The sequence below is a fragment of the Protopterus annectens genome, chromosome 1.part1 (genome assembly GCF_019279795.1).
Source record: "Protopterus annectens isolate FY-2018-M chromosome 1.part1, PAN1.0, whole genome shotgun sequence".
Taxonomy (NCBI): domain Eukaryota; kingdom Metazoa; phylum Chordata; order Ceratodontiformes; family Protopteridae; genus Protopterus; species Protopterus annectens.
The window spans coordinates 1,222,263,920-1,222,281,843 of record NC_056726.1 but is presented as its reverse complement, the minus strand read 5'-3'; the positions used below and the strand labels follow the sequence as shown (position 1 = coordinate 1,222,281,843).

The following is a 17,924-nucleotide window of genomic DNA, read 5'->3' as shown; positions in this document are numbered from 1 at the left end:
CCAGTCATTCAGAGGTTGAGCTTCCTAAGTACAAAAGGGATAAAGAAAAATTGCCCAGGCTTAGGGCCTCAGGTGACAATCACTTTCCTTCGGCTAGTCCTCCAAGGTTCATGATTGCTAAAGAAGACAAGGCGTTTTTGCAGCCTCCTTCCACAACTGAAGTGGTGGTGCAGGTCTCTATCGAGACCCGTTCATACTCTGATATGCCGTTGGGTCCCTCAACTTCTGCAGAGGCCTTATGGTTTGGTTCATCTGTCCAATCCAGGGCTGCTCAGCAGTTCTCTGCTTCTGATGAATGTGGTTTAAACTGTGATGCTTCTTTGCGGCATTGGCCAATACTGGCTGCACATTCTTCTCGAGAGACTGGCATCAGAATTGTGGTTATGCCTAGCCCTAAGCAAACGCTACCCCAAAGAAGGGAACTTCCTCTGGGCATATGCCTAAGCCTAATAGTTCCCACACACAGGGTTATCTGCAGGATTTGGTTAGGTTAGCTGAAGATTTAATTTCCCTGCTCAGATTCAGACAACTCTATGCTGAGTCTCCCCTAGAGAAAAGGAAAAGGGAACCTACACCAGAAGTCCTTTCTGATCCTTTTGAATCTGCTGAAGATTCTGACCAGGTGGAGTCTGTTTTTGATGAAGGAGCCTCCCTGACTTCTTTGAATCAGATTCTGAAGAAAACCTGCCTCCCCCCAAGGACATTACCTTTTGGGAAACTGTTTATGCCAAGAGGGAACATTTCCTGTGGGAAGCCCAGGATTAGCCAAAATCCAAAAAGTGGTTTAGGGAATTCCTTGACCTGCCAGAGCACAAGTCGTTTGCCATCCCTCCAGTTTTAGAGGTGGAAGAGTATGTTTTCCTGGATTCCGCTTTGGATCTTGATTCTCTTCCTCCAACTCCTTGAAAACCAGACAGGTTTTATAGAGTACTAGACTGTCATAAACATCTCTTTAAGAACCCGTCTGCTGACCCAGACGTGGTGACCCCAGGACACAAAGGATCTATAGCCAGTTCTTCCAAAAACCCTCTGACAACTGATAGAGAGTAGGGCTGTTGATACATTTGGCAAAAAAAGTTTGCACCTCTGCCACCTTGGCTTTGAGGGCCCTTAACTGTTAATTCTACTTGATAAAATACCAGCAGACTGGTCTGGATCAGTTGAAGAAAAAAGTTCAACCATTGAGGACAAGAACCTTTCCAAAGAATTACTGGACCTTTGTCACTCCATTTCTCAAATTGCTAGGCATTCTTTACATTGCTACTGTGATGCTATGGAACTTTCCATCTGGGCTGCAGTCACTGGTTCTGTTATTAGAAGACATGCATGACTAAGAAAACAGTCCCTTCTTGAGCATGTCAAGTCAAATCTTTAGCATGACCCACTGGACAAAGAATTCCTCTTTTGGCACTAATCCGAGGTTGTACTCAGAAAGGAGGAAGGAAAAGACAAATCCATGCAAACTGTTAAAGACTTTTCAGGTTCAGCCTCATAGATTTAGCAGGAACTACCCCACTAAACATTGGTCCTTTCCTTCACAAGCCAAAAATAGGCAGAGAAAGCCCCATAGGGAAAAGATACAAAGGCAACAACAACTACAAAGTCCCAGGCAGTGGACCTCGGACACTTCCAGGCGAGGGAGTTCTAGGCCATAGGCCCCTGGCAGAAGGCAATGTACATCCCAGTCTCTCTGAACCCCCCCCCCCCCGACAAGCCTAGGAGGAAAACTCTCCCTGTTCAAGGAAAATTGGTCTCTCATCACTTTGACAGGTTGGGTTATAAGCATTTTTCAAATGGCTACACACTCTTTTCAAAGAGCCACTAAAGCACTCGGGCTATCCAAAAATTCCTCCAAACCAAAGGACAGAGGCCCTTTCCCAAATTCATAATTTGTGCTCACAGGGCTCAGTGGAACCAGAGACAGAACACCAAAAATGAAAGGGTTTCTACTCCCAGGCCCTTCCTGGTTCTCAAAAAGGAAGGCTCTTGGCGTCCCATTTTAAATCTGTCTGCCCTCAATCAGTTCCTGCTGGTTCCAGAATTCAGAATGTTAATTCTTCAATAGCTTTTACCCATGACTGCTACTCAGGCCTTCTTGGTCACCGTGGATCTAAGACACCTACTTGCACATTCTCATAGAGGAATCACACAAAAGGTTTTTATGCTTCAGAGCAGGTGCCAGTCATTATCAATTTTCTGCACTGCTCTTTGGCTTGTCTACTGCTCCCAGGGTCTTCACAAAGTGCTTAGCCCTTCTAATTGCCTTGCAGGACCAGAGGGATCCAAGTCTACCCCTACCTGGATGATTATCTAATACAAGCCACGAGTAAAAACTCCACTCAGATCTGGTGTTCATCCAGAATCTTTTGACCTTCCTGGGCTTCACCATTAATCAACACAAATGAAACATAGACCCCACCACTGGGTTGTCTTCCTGGGGCTCTTTTGGAGTAATACCATTAAAAGGCCTTCTTACCACCAGACAAGGTCTCTTTTCTGACTCAGTACTTTCAAAAGATCATGCAGAGACAATGCTTCACAGCCAGGGAATTCATCAGAGCACTGGACGACATGGCATCTTGCATCCTCATGGTCCCCCTGGCCAGGCTGCACATGAGGAAGCTCCAATGATACCTAGGGACCCAGCATACACAGCCCTTTCGACCAAGTTGCAGCTTATCCTATGTCTCAGTATGCATGGTTGGCACACACTTGTGCTCATAACCAGGGTCTTCCTTTCAGGTTCACTCTCAAGGAGCAAACCCTCACCACAGATGCCTTGGAGACAGCCTGGGGAGCTCATGTCAAACAGTTCCCAACACAAGGAAAGTGAGAAAATTAGTTCAGAGACAAACACATAAACTTGAAAGAGCTTACAGCAGTTCAAAAAAGCCTGGTAACATTCAGAGAAAAATGGAAACCAGGGGTCCTACTAGTAAAAACAGAAAACACCACAGTGATGTGGTACATAAGCAGGGGGGGTACCTACTTCTACCTCTCTGTCACCTAGCAATGCAGGTTTGGGAGCTCGCTCACTCTCTGGGGTTACACCTTTTGGCACAATACGTTACAGATGCTCAAAACATTCTTGCAGATCACCTCAGCAGAAACCTGATTTACCCCCATCTGCAGCTGGAAACGTTTCTCATCATAGCCAAGAAATGGGGAATCCCCCCAGCTAGACCTCTTTTCTACAAAGCAAAATGTTTAACTAAAATGATTATGCTGCAGGAGCAAGCTACTCTTAGCCTGGAAGAAATATGCCTTTTCTTTCCCTTGGACTCGCCTTTTCATCTGTGCATTCCCACCTTGCCTCTATTTCCTCTGGGTGCTTCTAAAAGTAAGGAAAGAGAGGTCAAGGGCAATACTGATAGTCCTAGACTGGCCCAAGCAACACTGGTATCCTCTGGTACTCAACCTAACCAATTGTAATCCATGGCAGTTACCTCAGAGAATGGACCTTCTGACTCGGGGGGAAAAACAAAAGATTGTGCATCCCAGCCTGCAGACACTCAGACTCTCAGCATGGATAGTTCCTCAACATTCTGGACCAACCCTGCCCTAAGCAAGAAGGTTCAAGACATCCAAGAGGCCAGAAGGCCCAGTACTAAGAAATCTTAGCTAAGTGAAAAAAGTTTTTCAATTGGTGTCAGCAGTAGGGCCACAATCCTCTCTTAGCCAAGATCTCTATCATCCTAGATACCTGGCTAATCTGGTTGACAAGGGCCTATCCTATTCATTACAATTCATGCCTCTGCCATTTTGGCCTATAGCCCTGTTCTTCCTCCTGTCTTGTCACACCCCCTTCTCAGACAATTTCTTAGGGGATTGATTCACATCAGGCCTCCCAGGAAACAACCTATCCCTCAATGGGACCTCAGTTTTGTTTCGTTAAAAGTGACCCTGCCTTCTATCAAACCAGCAGCTTCTGCTAATTTAAAGTTTCTAACTTTGAAAACTGCCCTTTTGCTATCTATCACTTCTGCTAGAATAGTCTGTGAGCTGCAGGCTGTCATGGTGGTAGAGCCCTTCCTCATCTTCCATCCAGACAGTCTCCCTCAGGATTAACCCTTCCTTTATTGGTGACAGACACATCTTTGAATCAAACCATACACCTGCCTACTTTTTTCCCAAATTCACATAACCAGGGGGAAAGAATCCTTCATTTCTTGGATGTTCATAGGCAGTTCCATTACTAGGTCGACGTAACTAAAACTTTGAGGAAAAACAGACCAACTCTGTGGACTTTTCCACCAGTTCTGAAGGAAAACCAATTTCTAAACAGACTACCTCCAAATGGATATCTCACTGTATCTCATTTTGTTACAGCCATCATGGTAAGAAGCCACTTCATGCTGTCAGGAATCGCTCTACTAGGGCTACTGCTACCTCTACTACCTTTCTAAAAGTAGTCCCTACAAAGGAAATTTGGGAAGCTTCTTCCTGGTCATCTCTGCATACTTTCATCAAACACCAACACTTACCAGCCTTTTCCAGGTACAGAGCAGGATTCGCCACTGCCGTTCTGCAGGACAACCTGTCTTCTCCCTAATCTACCTTCCACTCTCTCTTCAGCTTTGGGAATCATCCCACAAGTCAGGACTGTAACAGTGAAACACGAAAAACATAATACAGTTGCGTACACTTGCCATAAATGTAGATGTTAGTGTATTCACTGTTGCAGTCTTCATTCCCTCCCTCCTTCCCCCTAGCCTACAGGGTAGTCTGGTACAAACCTTCTTCTCAAGCCAAGGGGGCACCTTCTTTTTGCCCCTTCTCTTGCTTAGGTTCTCTGTCTTGGGTCCTTTACTTTAGGACCCACCTTGGGGGGCACCAAGCTTCAGGGGGCAAGAAAAAACTGAATCATGATGTCGGCTGGCTCCTTATATACTTGACACATGCATACTGACATCTGTCAGGGAGTCTGCCAGCTCTTGGAGGAGGGAGATTTTTTCTCTGATAGTTGGGCCAGCCAAGGGCTTTTGTGGCAGGAAATCCCACAATTCAGGACTGCAACAGTGAATACACTTGAACATCTGCATTTATGGTAAGTGCACACAACTGTACTTTCTTTTGGAAGTGGAAAAGGCATGCATCACATTGCCCCACCCATACACACTACTTAATCCATCACGTTTAGTAATCACTGTTCTTCTCAATAGGACCAAGGAATGAAATGTCGCCTGACACCCAAAAGATCCAGGGTGAGTCTTCTTTCACCATTTAGATAACTCTCCTTCAAGAGGACTATGAAAGGGGATATGCAAGAGGAAACACCTGGACTCTTCCTTGTAGTCCTCCACCCGGACACAGATTTTGTTGAAAAAGAGGCTTCCCCTCATCCCCATCCAGAAGACCCCATATAGGAAGATCAGTCAAATGATATGATAGAGCAGATCTTACCCTCCAATCCACCCTGTCCTGAGGAAGAGATCCTATAAGAGGTGTTTTGGGCAACTCCACCAGCAGTTCAAGTGGTTCACCCTCCCTGAAAAGAAGATGTATGTAGTTTGCCAGTGTGCAAAGAAGGAATCCAGTGGTGCAGAATATATTCTGTTGAAGTTAGACATAATTGTGTCAGCTCTCAAGGGCAGAGTCTATTGGAAAACGGGACTGTGATGATGTGAGTATTGCCAGCTATGCCAGGAGAAGTAGGGCGGGGGATGTAATAGATGCCAGCATAGCTTGCTGGAGTTTTGTAAATAATTATGTCATTTGTATATCAAACTGATTTGTACAGATGCTTTTGTTGAAAAATGTATTCGTAAAGCTGCTTGTGTTAAAACAATGTACCAACAGTGGGTCATGACTATATTGTAACTGATTAACTGTATATGTTTTAACAGAGGATACTGGAAGAGAAGAGGTTAATCTCAGTCCAGCTACCTTTGAAAAATAGTAAGAAATTAAATTACTTAATTTAGGCCACAGAGATTGTAACTTGCAGATCTGATTGCAGCCAGAGACTGAATGGCTGTGCGAGAGAATAGTTTATTGGCTTCTGTAGGAAGAGTAGAAATGTTTATGGTTTTATAGCTTCCAGATGCTATAACACATCTCAGTAAAGCTCTGTCTGTGTGTATGTTAACACATGTGCTAAATTCTGGTTCAGCAATGGGGATAGCATGGGAACCAGATGTATGTGATGTCATTCTTTAATCTAGGACATAAATTAAGTTTTAATACCATATGAGAGAGAAGTCTTAGAGCAGTCTGTTCTTGGAAGCTGACAAAGAAGGATCCCTCACCTACTTCATCTTGCCTTGCTCTAGTAAGTGACAGGGAATAGTAATTCTTTAGATCAGTCAGGAAAATATAGTGAGATTAGTTAAGTACTGTTTTCTGTATCTGTATGAAATATGTGTTATATTAATATTTCCTGTGATTGAAACTGCTGTTTATTGTAAATAGACATTTAGTATTTTCATGTTCTTTTTAATATTTATTACTAAATGTATTTTAACTTTTCAGTGTGGCTGGTCTTTTAGAGAATATCCAAGATAAAATAATTTCAGTGATAGGAAATGCTTAGCAGATAAAAAACTTTAATTATGCAAAAAAAATCACAAAGCTTTCAGGCTGTCATTCTTTAGTATGTAATAAACTTAAAATAAAATCAATTAATGACTTTTGTATAAATTAACTACTCATGTGACACAGTCCCTACTTTTAGAGAATATTTTAACATTTGAGAGTATGTATATGTATTTGGTGACACACTGTGGCCGCTCCTAAAAGCCTGACTGGTTAACATTACCATTTGTATGAATATTAATTTCAGTCAGTATAATTGGGTACCCTTGTAAGAGCTCTAGACTAGCTGGCTTTGGAGTGTCTGGCGGAACTGACTACCTTATAGTCTTGGCAGAAGGGGGCATCGCTAGTAAATCTGTGCCAGCTTTTCCCAGGTGTGTGTCAGTGTGTGTGTGTGTGTGTGTGTGTGTGTGTGTGTGTGTGTGTGTGTGTGTGTGTGTGTGTGTGTTAGCTGCTTGGAACAGGGATGCAAAGCTCTGGTTTCACAGAGTGGGTGCTGGAGGACTTAGCTTGGTCACTCGGCTGAGGACTCAAGTCTATAGCTGTACCAGTGGGGAGAATTATTGGGGACCTGGAGGGAGACAGAGATTGAAATCCATACCCTGGACTGAGTATGTTCCCTGTGTGCTCATAAGGGAAATTGTGCTTGATGCAGAGAGCTGCATCTGGAAATAGTGTGTGTATCTGTTTTTGTTGCACGTGAACATCCCTTCCCAGTGTCAGTGGTGAGGATTCAGGCTCCTTGATTGCTGGCCAGAGAGGGTGGTCTGTGACCCAGATTACCCATCCTGGGTGTCCGAGTTATTATTAACATCTCGGAAACCCATCAAGAGAAAAACATATAAACAAGCGACTTAAGTTGTCTTTATGGGCTAAGCAACAAAAGTTAGACCTGATTATAGCCCCCATTCTTTCAATACTTTGCTTTTGGTAGAATTATTTGATTAAGACGTAGGCTTCTGTTCTTTCAAAGTTCACTGCACTGCCATTTCTGCTTGTCATAAAGGCATTTAAAGCTCATACTTGGCTTCTCAACATACCTGTAAAGCCTTTGTAAGAGAAGTTTTTTTCCAGATCACCTTACAAAGATCCAATCCATTCCTAGGACTCAAGTTTTGTTCTTAAAAAATAAAATAACTTCATCCCTATTGGAACCCACAGCAAAGTTTGATCTTAAATACCCTCTTGGAATACACTTTTCCTAGTCGTAATAACTTTAACTGGAGGAGTTTCAGACTGTAAGCTCTCTTTTCAGCCACCATTTGGTGGTGCAGTGGTTATTGCCTCACAGCAAGAGGTTCTGTGGTTCAACTCTTGGCTGGGGTGCCTTCTGTGTGGAGTCTGTATGTCCTCCCTGTGTTCATGTGGGTTTCCTCAAGGTAATTTTTTCTCCTCCCACATTCCAAAGACATGCGTCTGGCGTGTTTATTCCTGGGTGTCCATTGAAAATGGGCTTTGTCCGAGTCAGACTTTCCCAGTAAGAAAACGTTAAATAAATAAATATCTCAATTTTTCACAATGACATGATAGTACTTTGCACTACCCCATCATTTTTGTCAGGGGTATTTTCAGAACTTAACCTGATTTAGTCCATTAACCTTCTAGTATTTGTTCTAAAGGAGAGTTCAGATTTCATTATCTGGATATTCACAGATAGCTGTGATGTTGTCTAATTCACACAAAGAATTTGAGGCAAGTTGACTTTCTCTTCCTTTTGCCCCTAACTGACTAGGTAAAAGGGTAACCAAAATCACAATGTACAGGTAGTTTCCTAACTGTATTGCCTTTTGCTATACATCTAGTAACAAACCCTTGATGCTGAAATGTACTTTTGCACACAAGGTCTGCAGTAACCTTGGCAGCCTTTTTCAAAGGGTTATTTATGAATAATGTATGTGCTGCAGCATCATAGTCCTTTTTGCACACCTTTGATAAACTGTCTGTTGGATATCATATCAAGTTCAATAGTAAGATTTGTTGTTGCCATGTTTAGGGGTTTATTGTCATGAGACCAGCCTTTCCTGTTTGGCTGGGGACTCTGTACAGAATGCAGACTGGATCAGCTTGGATACAACATTTATTTACCCTAATGATAGATCCAGCCGATCATTTGTCAGCATCCTGTAGTATATCCACTCACCTGTCTACCATTCAAATTGTCACCTGTGCATATATCTGGGGGTAGAACAGAAGCTTTTAGGTCATGCTTCTCCTTTCTGGGCATCCTTTGCCATGTCACATGGTTATAGAAGCCACACTGGGTCTGGAGAGGGAATCAGAGCATCATGCGAAGGGGGAAATAGCCTGAACTATCAAGAGAGTGAAATGTTGTAGAAAATATGCCAGCAGCAACCAGCCCAACATATTATAAAATGTGAACAAAGGATCAACTAGCACTAGCTCTGTCATTATGGTTCATACATACATACTTCTGTACAAATAATTCAAGTTTGGGGAATAATGACCTTCTAGCCTACAAATATACCAAAACATTTGTTCCCATAGTAAGCATCCAGGCCATTCTTAAAATTATTTGAACTAGTGCTTGCATGAATGTAATTTGGTAAATTATTCCATGGACCAGCTATTCTCTGAGAACCAATTATTACACTTCTCATTCCTATAGAATCTTCTACATAGGCTCTCTGATTGCTCTCTATTACTTTTTGATGACCCCAAACATTCCTAGAGGTAGTTGCCTCTGTATGCCCTATATACTTGAATTACATCTCCTCTTAAATATATATATGAGATACTGCACAAGCTCAGATGTTTAGTCTTTCATAATAACTTAAAAGTTCATATCCATGGATGCCCTTGGTATATTTCCACTGTACTCTCTCCAGTTTACTCATGCTTGTTCTCTTATAAGGTTTCCATTGTGTTTTTTCATACTCAAGTTGAGGTCTAATATAACTAACAATCAATGTCTTCATCATTTCTGATTTCCTACACTTCAGAAATCTTTTATACAACCTATAGTTCTGCAACTGAAGCTTGTTTATTCAGAGCTTCCTTGTGCCTGACTTGGACACCTGTGACTGCAAGACTTGGATTGCTTCTAAAGTCATCTGGCCTACAGAGCTGATATAAGTATATATTTTTTGCACTTGCTCTGTTTTAGTGATATTTAACAGTTCTGTGCTGCATTTATTTATTTTGTTGAATTTATCACTGGTCTTCAGCCTGCACTTGTTAAAGAAACCCCATCTTTTTGTTACTGTACTGCTGTTTTAACAATATTCTGATATTTCCTTACCTCCTCTGAAACTGTAAAAGCTGTACTAGTGTACTAAAATATTTCTAAGTTTTTGTGTGCAGTGAACATTTCTCAGGGTTAGTGAACTTGTTTCCAAGGATTCCTGATTTTTCAGGAATTCTTACTTCTGTTGTAAAACATTTGTTACTGCACTTGAGCTCAAATTCAGTTTGTTTTACATTGGAATGATTCATTTGCACTGTGATAGGAGCAGAGAGCTAAATTTGACCCATCCAAGGTGGGAACTACTGGTCAATAGTTTGTTTTTATCTGATTGGCCTGAGGGTTAAACTTTATAAAAGTCTTTCATCCTACTTGTATAAATACGATGAGCAAGCATGGTTCCTCATGCTTGCATATAAGCAAACCTCTCCAGTTTAAAATCCTCTGTAGGAAATGTTCTCCATAGTCTCCCACTGTTCACAGCTGCTTGAAGAGCTGCTAGATTGTGCATGTGTAGAGGGTGTACTACAAGTCATCTAATAATATACTAATAAACACTCTCTCTTTGACCTTTAATTGACTCTCCCTTACTCCTTCCCATGAGAACTTGTGTTTTTCTTGCCTTACATAGCATAGGCTATTTTCAGACCTACTGAATCTAGATTGTCTGGTGTCACTGTGCTCTTAGACCAGCTGTATTACATTAAGAGGGCCTCCCTGCACCCTTGTGGTAGAACGTGTAGCTCAGGACCCATCTGAGTTGGGGATTGTTGGAGAAACGCTCAGTTTGGGACTTCCCATTGGTAGTTCTGTTTAAAGCTGTTTAAACTTGCCTGTATAAAAGCCTCACATTTGCCCAGGTTTGCACTCAGTATTTGGGAACTTTTGCCAGGGGTCTGGAGTGCATCTGCACTGAAATCCAAGGCATCCACTGAAAAAAAAATGAAAATAAGTATGTTTTAAGCCAGCACTACACTTTAACTGTATTTAATTGAATTGCTGCTTCATTTTTGCTGTTTGTGATCAAGTCCAGCTAGCTCACTTCCTTCCAAAATATCACATTCAGAAAAATCCTGCCACAATGGACGGGCAGTTTCCAATCATTTCTCCTACCAGCTTAATTGATATGGGCATCTTGAGGCAATGTAGCAATTGCTTCATGTGTACTGACAACCATTTACTCCTAAAGCAAACTAACACCCTATATGAGAGATGCAAATACACTCTGGAATTGGAGTCAATTCTCTCACATAAAAACAAACTAAACATCAAACAGGTTGTCAGCACATACACCTCAACTGTCACTTAAACTTCACCTCTCCCACAAAATAAGAGCACAACACATAAACCCACATCCATGGAGGTACTCACTAAAAGCCTAGCAAAAGAACAGAGACCGTCCAAATGCACACCACCCAGACTCACCACTAAGCATAAAAAAAAACACTGCACATATCAACAAACACACCCATGTTTCAACAGATAAGCCCCTGAGGCAAAACCATCAAATGTCTTGGCCATAGGCGACTCCATAGTGAGATACACAGATGTCCCCCTCATCAGAATGGACAAGAAGGTCCCAGTCAGCTGCCTATCAGCTGCCAGGATCCGACAAATCATGCATGCACACCAATCACTCAACAACAAATACCGTTATGACTCTGTCATAGTCCATGTTGGAGTGAATGACTTGAGACATATGTCTGTGGACTATAGAATGATATATCCCTAGCCCTAAGCAGTATCCTGCTGTCACCCAGGATGATGCCACAATATAAACAAAAAATGATTTGACTTCAACAATTGGCTCAGCTTCTGGTGTCAGTCCAGGGGGATCCAGTATTTGAAAGCCTGGGAGGATATGGTAGACAGATCTCGCTACTAGATATGGTTTGCAACTGTCCTCCCAAGGCTTGTGGATACTGGCAAAGGCCCTTGCCTCCCCCATGGTTTCTTTTTTAGGCAATGTCAAAACCACAAATTTTTCAATGTAACAGAATCTAATTGAGGCAAATTCAGGACCATGCTGCTTAGTGCTAGGAGTTTAAACATGAAACTGAACTCCCTGGAAGCACTCTTCACCTTGGAAGTTACTGATGTATGTGCAGTTAACGAGATATGGTTCAAGGCCACTGAGAGTACCCTGGCCATGCAAGGCTGCCATTATCACATTAATAACAACATGCTAAGCATGCAATCAGTCGTGAGGGACTTGGGCACCCAGGTTGATAGCAACCTGACTTTTGACCACCACGTTGCTTTCATTGTACGGAAGGCTTTTTACATGGCTCACCTCATAAATAAGGGTATTTCATCCAGGAATAAGCAGGTCATAACATCCCAGTACTCCTCCCTTACCAGCTCCAGTATCGAGTACAATGCCCCCTTCGGTGTGTACCTTGCCAAGCACATGCAGCAGTTGGAGAGACCACAGAGTTTTCTAACAAGGAAAATTCAGGGTCTCAAAACACCTATCCTATACAGAAAGGCTAAAAGTCCTGTTTCCTCTACTCAGTCTCATACAGACTGTTCAGAGGTGACTTGTGTCTGGCATACAAGGCCATTTCAGACCCAGCCTTGATGGAGTTGCTGCATATCTGTAAGACAAACTCCACAAATGTAACCCGCACGCAAGGCCTTAACCTGGTTTGTGACATTAATAGAACTTGTTGGTGGGATAAATTGGTGTCCCAAAGACTTCCCCCATCTGTGGAATAGACTCCCTCTCCATATCAAGCAGAGTACCTCTCTAGCCCTCTTTAAGAGGTACCTGGACGACTGGTTGGGAAACAGAAAATATACCCCTGGGATCCCACCTGTGTCCCTGCTGGACAGGAGAAACAGGTGCCGACTTTGAGGGAACATGGGCAAAATTCTTGGCTAGGCTTATAAGGGCCTCCGGGCCAATAGCCTAGTATCATCCTATGAACCTATAAATATAATTTGTGTAATGTATGTATTTTTTAGGTACATTTGGTACTAAGTATTTTTAAGATGTCTGTACAGATATTTTTACAGCCTTTACACTTCAACAGGGTTTCTTAAATCGGAGATGTATTTAGTTGCTAGGGAAGATCAATTAAATGAATGAATGGGGTGGGTACTTGATTGGTTTTGCAGTATAGCTTGAACATTCTCCTTTAATTTAGTCTGAGGAAGTCCCGTTTTACACTCTGTGACGAAAGTGCTTAGTGTTTGAATAAAAATTTGTGGATTTTATTTCTTTGTAGTGTGGTTTGCTGTTACTTTCTTTGGTACTGGGTGTGGAACTCTTTGAGGGCTAGTTATATATTTTTCACTATTTTGTGTGAATTCTGCTGTGGTTGTTCTTACCTTGCATAAGATTTTGTAAATATATCTATAATCTCTTGTGTCTAAGAATAAATTTTAGAATTTGCACACAGTTTATCAATTTGTATGTCATTACTCCTACCAAATCTTGTGCATCTGTAAAATGGTTTCCCAAGTCCCTCAGTATGCTGATTATCTTTCTACAAATTTTCTTCAAATTTTTCATGATATTGTCTCATACTATTTATTTATTTAACATTTGTTTACTGGAAAATCTGACTTGGAATTTGATGGTCCATTTTATTAATTACATTTTTCAAAGTTGTAGTTCAAACTTCTATGTATTTTTGTCTCTCACCTTAATCAAGTATCTTGATCTTGTGGAAAAAGTCCTGCTTAAGTTGTGTGCCTAAATCCTGATGATAAACATTTTTTTGTTTGTTTGCATTCAAACAATTACTGTTTCAAAACTCTTCACATTCGTTCTGCAGTTTTTAAACTGAACACATTACTCCAATTAGTTTTACATAGTGAACGTTTTGCTTCCATATAACCTAGTATTAATATGTGCATTTGTTTAGATTTCAGTTTGGAAGAATTATCTACCAATGAATTAACCTTTATAACCGCATGATCACTGTACATTAATGGTAGCAAAACTTGACATGAAGTAACAATTCTTTAGGACCGCAAACAATGTCTAGTATGGCTGGTTCCCTGTTAGACTTTTTTTTTTTTTTTACAATCTGAAGCAATTGTTGTTCCTGAACATACATTGTAAATAATTTCCTTGCTAATATTGTTGAATCAATATTATTCCAGTCTGTTTCTGGTAAATGTAAGTATCGCACCAGTATTGCAGCGGTAGCATTGTTGCATCACAGCAAGAGGTTCTCCCGTTCGATTCTCGGCTGGAGCGCCTTCTGTGTGGAGTCTGCATGTCCTCCCTGCGGTCGAGTGGTGTTCGAAAGACATGCATAGAATGGGCGTGCCTTCGTTGAAGGTTGGGCGTCGAGCTGGCACCTCAGCACCCGTAAAAAATCTACTGCCAATCATTAGCAAACCGGAGTTGCGCTGGGGCGAACCCTAACCGGGAAAAGCCGAAAGAAGAACACCAGTGTTCATCTTCTTCCCGTCTTTCATGCAAGAAATGTATGAATTCCTCTTGGTCACGAGCACCTGACTTTGGTGGTACATGCACTCCACAACTGTTATGTGTTCACAGATGTCTTTAGCATCATAGTTGCACAATCTGCAGTATTGGTGCTATCACTGAACATGTAATAATCACAGGTCTCATTATAATCTTTAATCCCTATCAAAACAACTCCAACTGATTTTTTGTTAGATTGTTTGTTACAATAAAAACATTTATAGCCTGACAGAACTCGTTTCTAATGTTTAACCATGTTTCATAAGCAATGACAACATTATTCTTTTGGGAATGTAGCAAATTGTTCAAAAAAAACTTTATTATTAATGCTCCTAACATTAGCAACTGTCAGAGATGCATCAAAAATTGCTAACTGAACATTTTCGACTTGGCAAAAATCCTCCCTTGTGTTTGTCAAATATTGCAAAATGTCTGCTGCAAAAATTCTCTTCCTTGATCTTGGCAGGTGCACACCACCCTGTCTAAACACATGTGCCCAAAATAAAGCTTGAATAATATACACATTTTTGTTTTTTAAAAATGAATATTTTTTCATGTAGGCATTTACCAAAAGAAATATTTTCATTCACTGTGACCTGACTGTCCTTTCTATATGTGATTGAGAAAAATAAATCCTAATACCTTTACTTGATGTGCTATCTAAGAGGGTTGTAGGTTGCCTACTAACAGTCAGAGAGTCCTTGTGGATGAGATCATTTGTACAAACATGAATAAAAACAGATCCGTACTTCCTAACATTAAGGCATTCTAAAGTTTTTCTCACAACCTCTGCTTTTACTCTTGGCAAGCATAACACTATTTAATGTTCATTATCTTCTCTGCAAATGCTAAGTATCAGTTCCTGTAATAATTGAATCAGCAATTACAAGAATATCGTTTCTGACCAGAGCTAATTAAGTAATATACTTTCTGTCAGTCGTTACAAAGAAATGAGCTTCATCAGAGTTATTCTTATTAATCCCACTGTTTTCGTTGCTTATTCCATTTGCAAACATACGGTTTTCATCCACAGCTTGAGCCATGTTGTCAACTTCTGTCTTTCTCCTCTTTTTTTCTTGCATGGTAAGTACATAACTTTCACTTATAAAGTGTTGTGCATGTTAGTTTACTGGGTAACACTAGTGCAGAGTTAGCATTGCTGCTTTACATTTCTTGGCCCTCCCATTCATTTCCCAGCTAATGTGCTTGCTTGTGTCCTCACATCTGCTCTGTTTTTTTGCCAAGGTCCAAAAAGGCATGTAGATGGATGAATTGGTGATTCTGTAAATGGAATATATAGATGCAGGCTAGGTTTGTGAGAAAGCGTAAAAGCGTAAATCAGGTGTATAATAAAATGAATGGACTGCTTCAGCAGTTGCATGACTCCGTAATGTAACCTGCAGTTCTTCTAATATTTCTATCTTTTGTTTTAAACTAGCACCCAGAATTTCAATGATATGCTCCACAGCAAAACACTTACTTGCATTATCAATTCTTTACTATGTCTTTTTGCTTTAAAAGTTGATATTTTTCTTTTTTATCCAGGGACTAAATCTTCAGAAAGACTGTGACCGTAAAGTGCTATATTCCTGCTTCTGGAAGTTTCATGTGCACATTGCTACTGGAGCCAAAGTCCAAGTTTATTTGAGGCCATCCCAATAAAATGATAATTTAATTTTACTAATGCTCGATGTTCCCGAAAAAGGTATTGTTGATTGCATTATTACTTTTTCAAGTGTCTGATGTGTGTAAATTGAGTGGAATTAATTTTTAACATAAACATCCATTAGTTGTGCAAGAAGTTTGTTAATTCAGTGACATTTAATTCTTTCAGAAGATAATTTTGCTCCAGGAATTGAATAAAGCTGCAGTGATTTTGTTTCTAACAAAAGTATAACTAATTCAGCTGGAGAATCACATAAACACAAGCAGAATAATGTTTTTAGTTGATTCAGCCTTGTCACCTTTAATCTAAGCATAGCTCATTTTTCTTTGCCAAGGGAAACTACAATGCATAATAACTCACAAAGGTAGAACTGTGGAAATGTAGTTAGTTAACCTGTGTACTGCTTTGTTGTGAATCAGAAAGGTTTCAGTTTATACAGAAAATATATTCACTGTTTGAAGTCTGTTATGCTTGCATTTAGAAAATGGTGTGTTATTTTGAGTTATGGTAATTGGAAATTTGTGTTTTGGGCATTATACACAAAATTTATTTCATATGCTCTGGTAGAGTTTCAGTTGTATCTAGAACAGAAGTCCTATTGAAAAAGGGATAATTAGTAGGGCATATAAAATGTTGCATGATAAATATAGTAATCAATCAGCGGAGGTTAGAAAAGATTGAGAAGAGAGATTGAATAAGCAGTTATCTAGGAAACAATGGGGAGGACATATGAATAACTCCTAATTGCGCGACAATCTAGAAGATTTAGAATTTTTGCTTGCAAGTGTTTGCATATGTATTTTTACACCCTGAACAGCCTCCAAAGATTTTTTTCATCCGGTTGATGGCAAATATTGGAGGTGTGATGAGGAAGAAAGATGTAATTGGGAAGATTTGATTTGGGAGTGCAGTCAGTTGGCACAGTTCAAAAATTCCCTACAGAGTACTCCTGTCAGAAATATTGGATGAGCAAATGGATGCAGCTAAAGAATGTATTTATTTATTTTGTGAGCTGGGATGCAAGATCTGATTTTACCAGACATGGTAAGGCCCTGCTAAGTTTAATTCTTGAGGGTGCCAAAATAGCAATTACTATAAAATGGAAATCCAAGTCTAAACTAACTGTAGTTGAAGTATTGAATATTGTAACAGAGATAAAATAATTGGAAGTGGGATCTTTAGAAAAGGGCAACAGCAAATTAAATAGAAAAATATAAATTGTGGGAGCAATTCATGCAGACTAATGTTTCAGATGATGAGGAGTTTTAAGGGAAGGCAGGAACTGAGCATTTATATAATGTTAGATTGATGATAGCTATACAAAAAAACATGATGCATAATGTTTGTAACTAGGAAAATGATAATATGGTTTGTTTACTTTTTTATGAATGTATATATTTTCCTATGTCTTAAGAGAAAATTAAATAAAGGTGTTACAAAACTTTCTAAAAACATAAATTAGAACATCCAGGTTTTAGTATTTTAAAATTGACTGACAACTGAAATTAAGACCATTATCTGAATAGGTGTCTTATTTAAATATTTAAGCAGTATGTTGTTTTGGCCCCTTAGAGCAGGCAGTGGATCCTTTAATTTAAACAAGTTGAGAAATCTGAAAGAATGTTTGGTGCAGAACTTTAGAATATATTTGGTTCATGCACTTCAAACATTTCCAGTTTCAGTGTTGTAAACATGCTCCTTGATTCTGTCTTAAAAATGAGATATGTTTCACCTATATGAAAAGAGCTACTGGTGAAGTCATTGGTGATTAAAAAAAAAAAAATCAGAACTGGGATAAACGCAACTTCCTGTACTGTGTATTCACTTACATTAGTTACAGTTAAAATGTTTATCTGTATTTTTGCTAAAATTGGATTCAGACTTTTCTTTTTGCTTAACAAATGCTTTATGGAATTTGTTGTGGGCAAGGGGTACTGACCTCCGTAAACCTCATGTTTCTTCTAAATTATTCTATTGGGTTCTAATAATAATCTGAATTTCCCTGTAAATGAGACTGTAAATTAGTCTTACATCTGGAAAGTGTTTGTTCTGGAACTGAAGGCTGAAAAAGCTTGAAA

General features: G+C 40.1%; 1 long non-coding RNA gene across 1 annotated transcript in view; it reads left to right on the top strand.

Annotated features, from left to right (window-relative positions):
• The window catches only part of LOC122809394, a 311,292-nt gene extending 295,405 nt beyond the window's left edge, over window positions 1–15,887 (top strand). Inside the window, exon 3 of the long non-coding RNA XR_006365896.1 lies at window positions 15,726–15,887. This is a non-coding gene — a long non-coding RNA (uncharacterized LOC122809394). The remainder of the gene's footprint in view (window positions 1–15,725) is intronic.
• The last annotated feature ends 2,037 nt before the right edge of the window (window positions 15,888–17,924 follow it).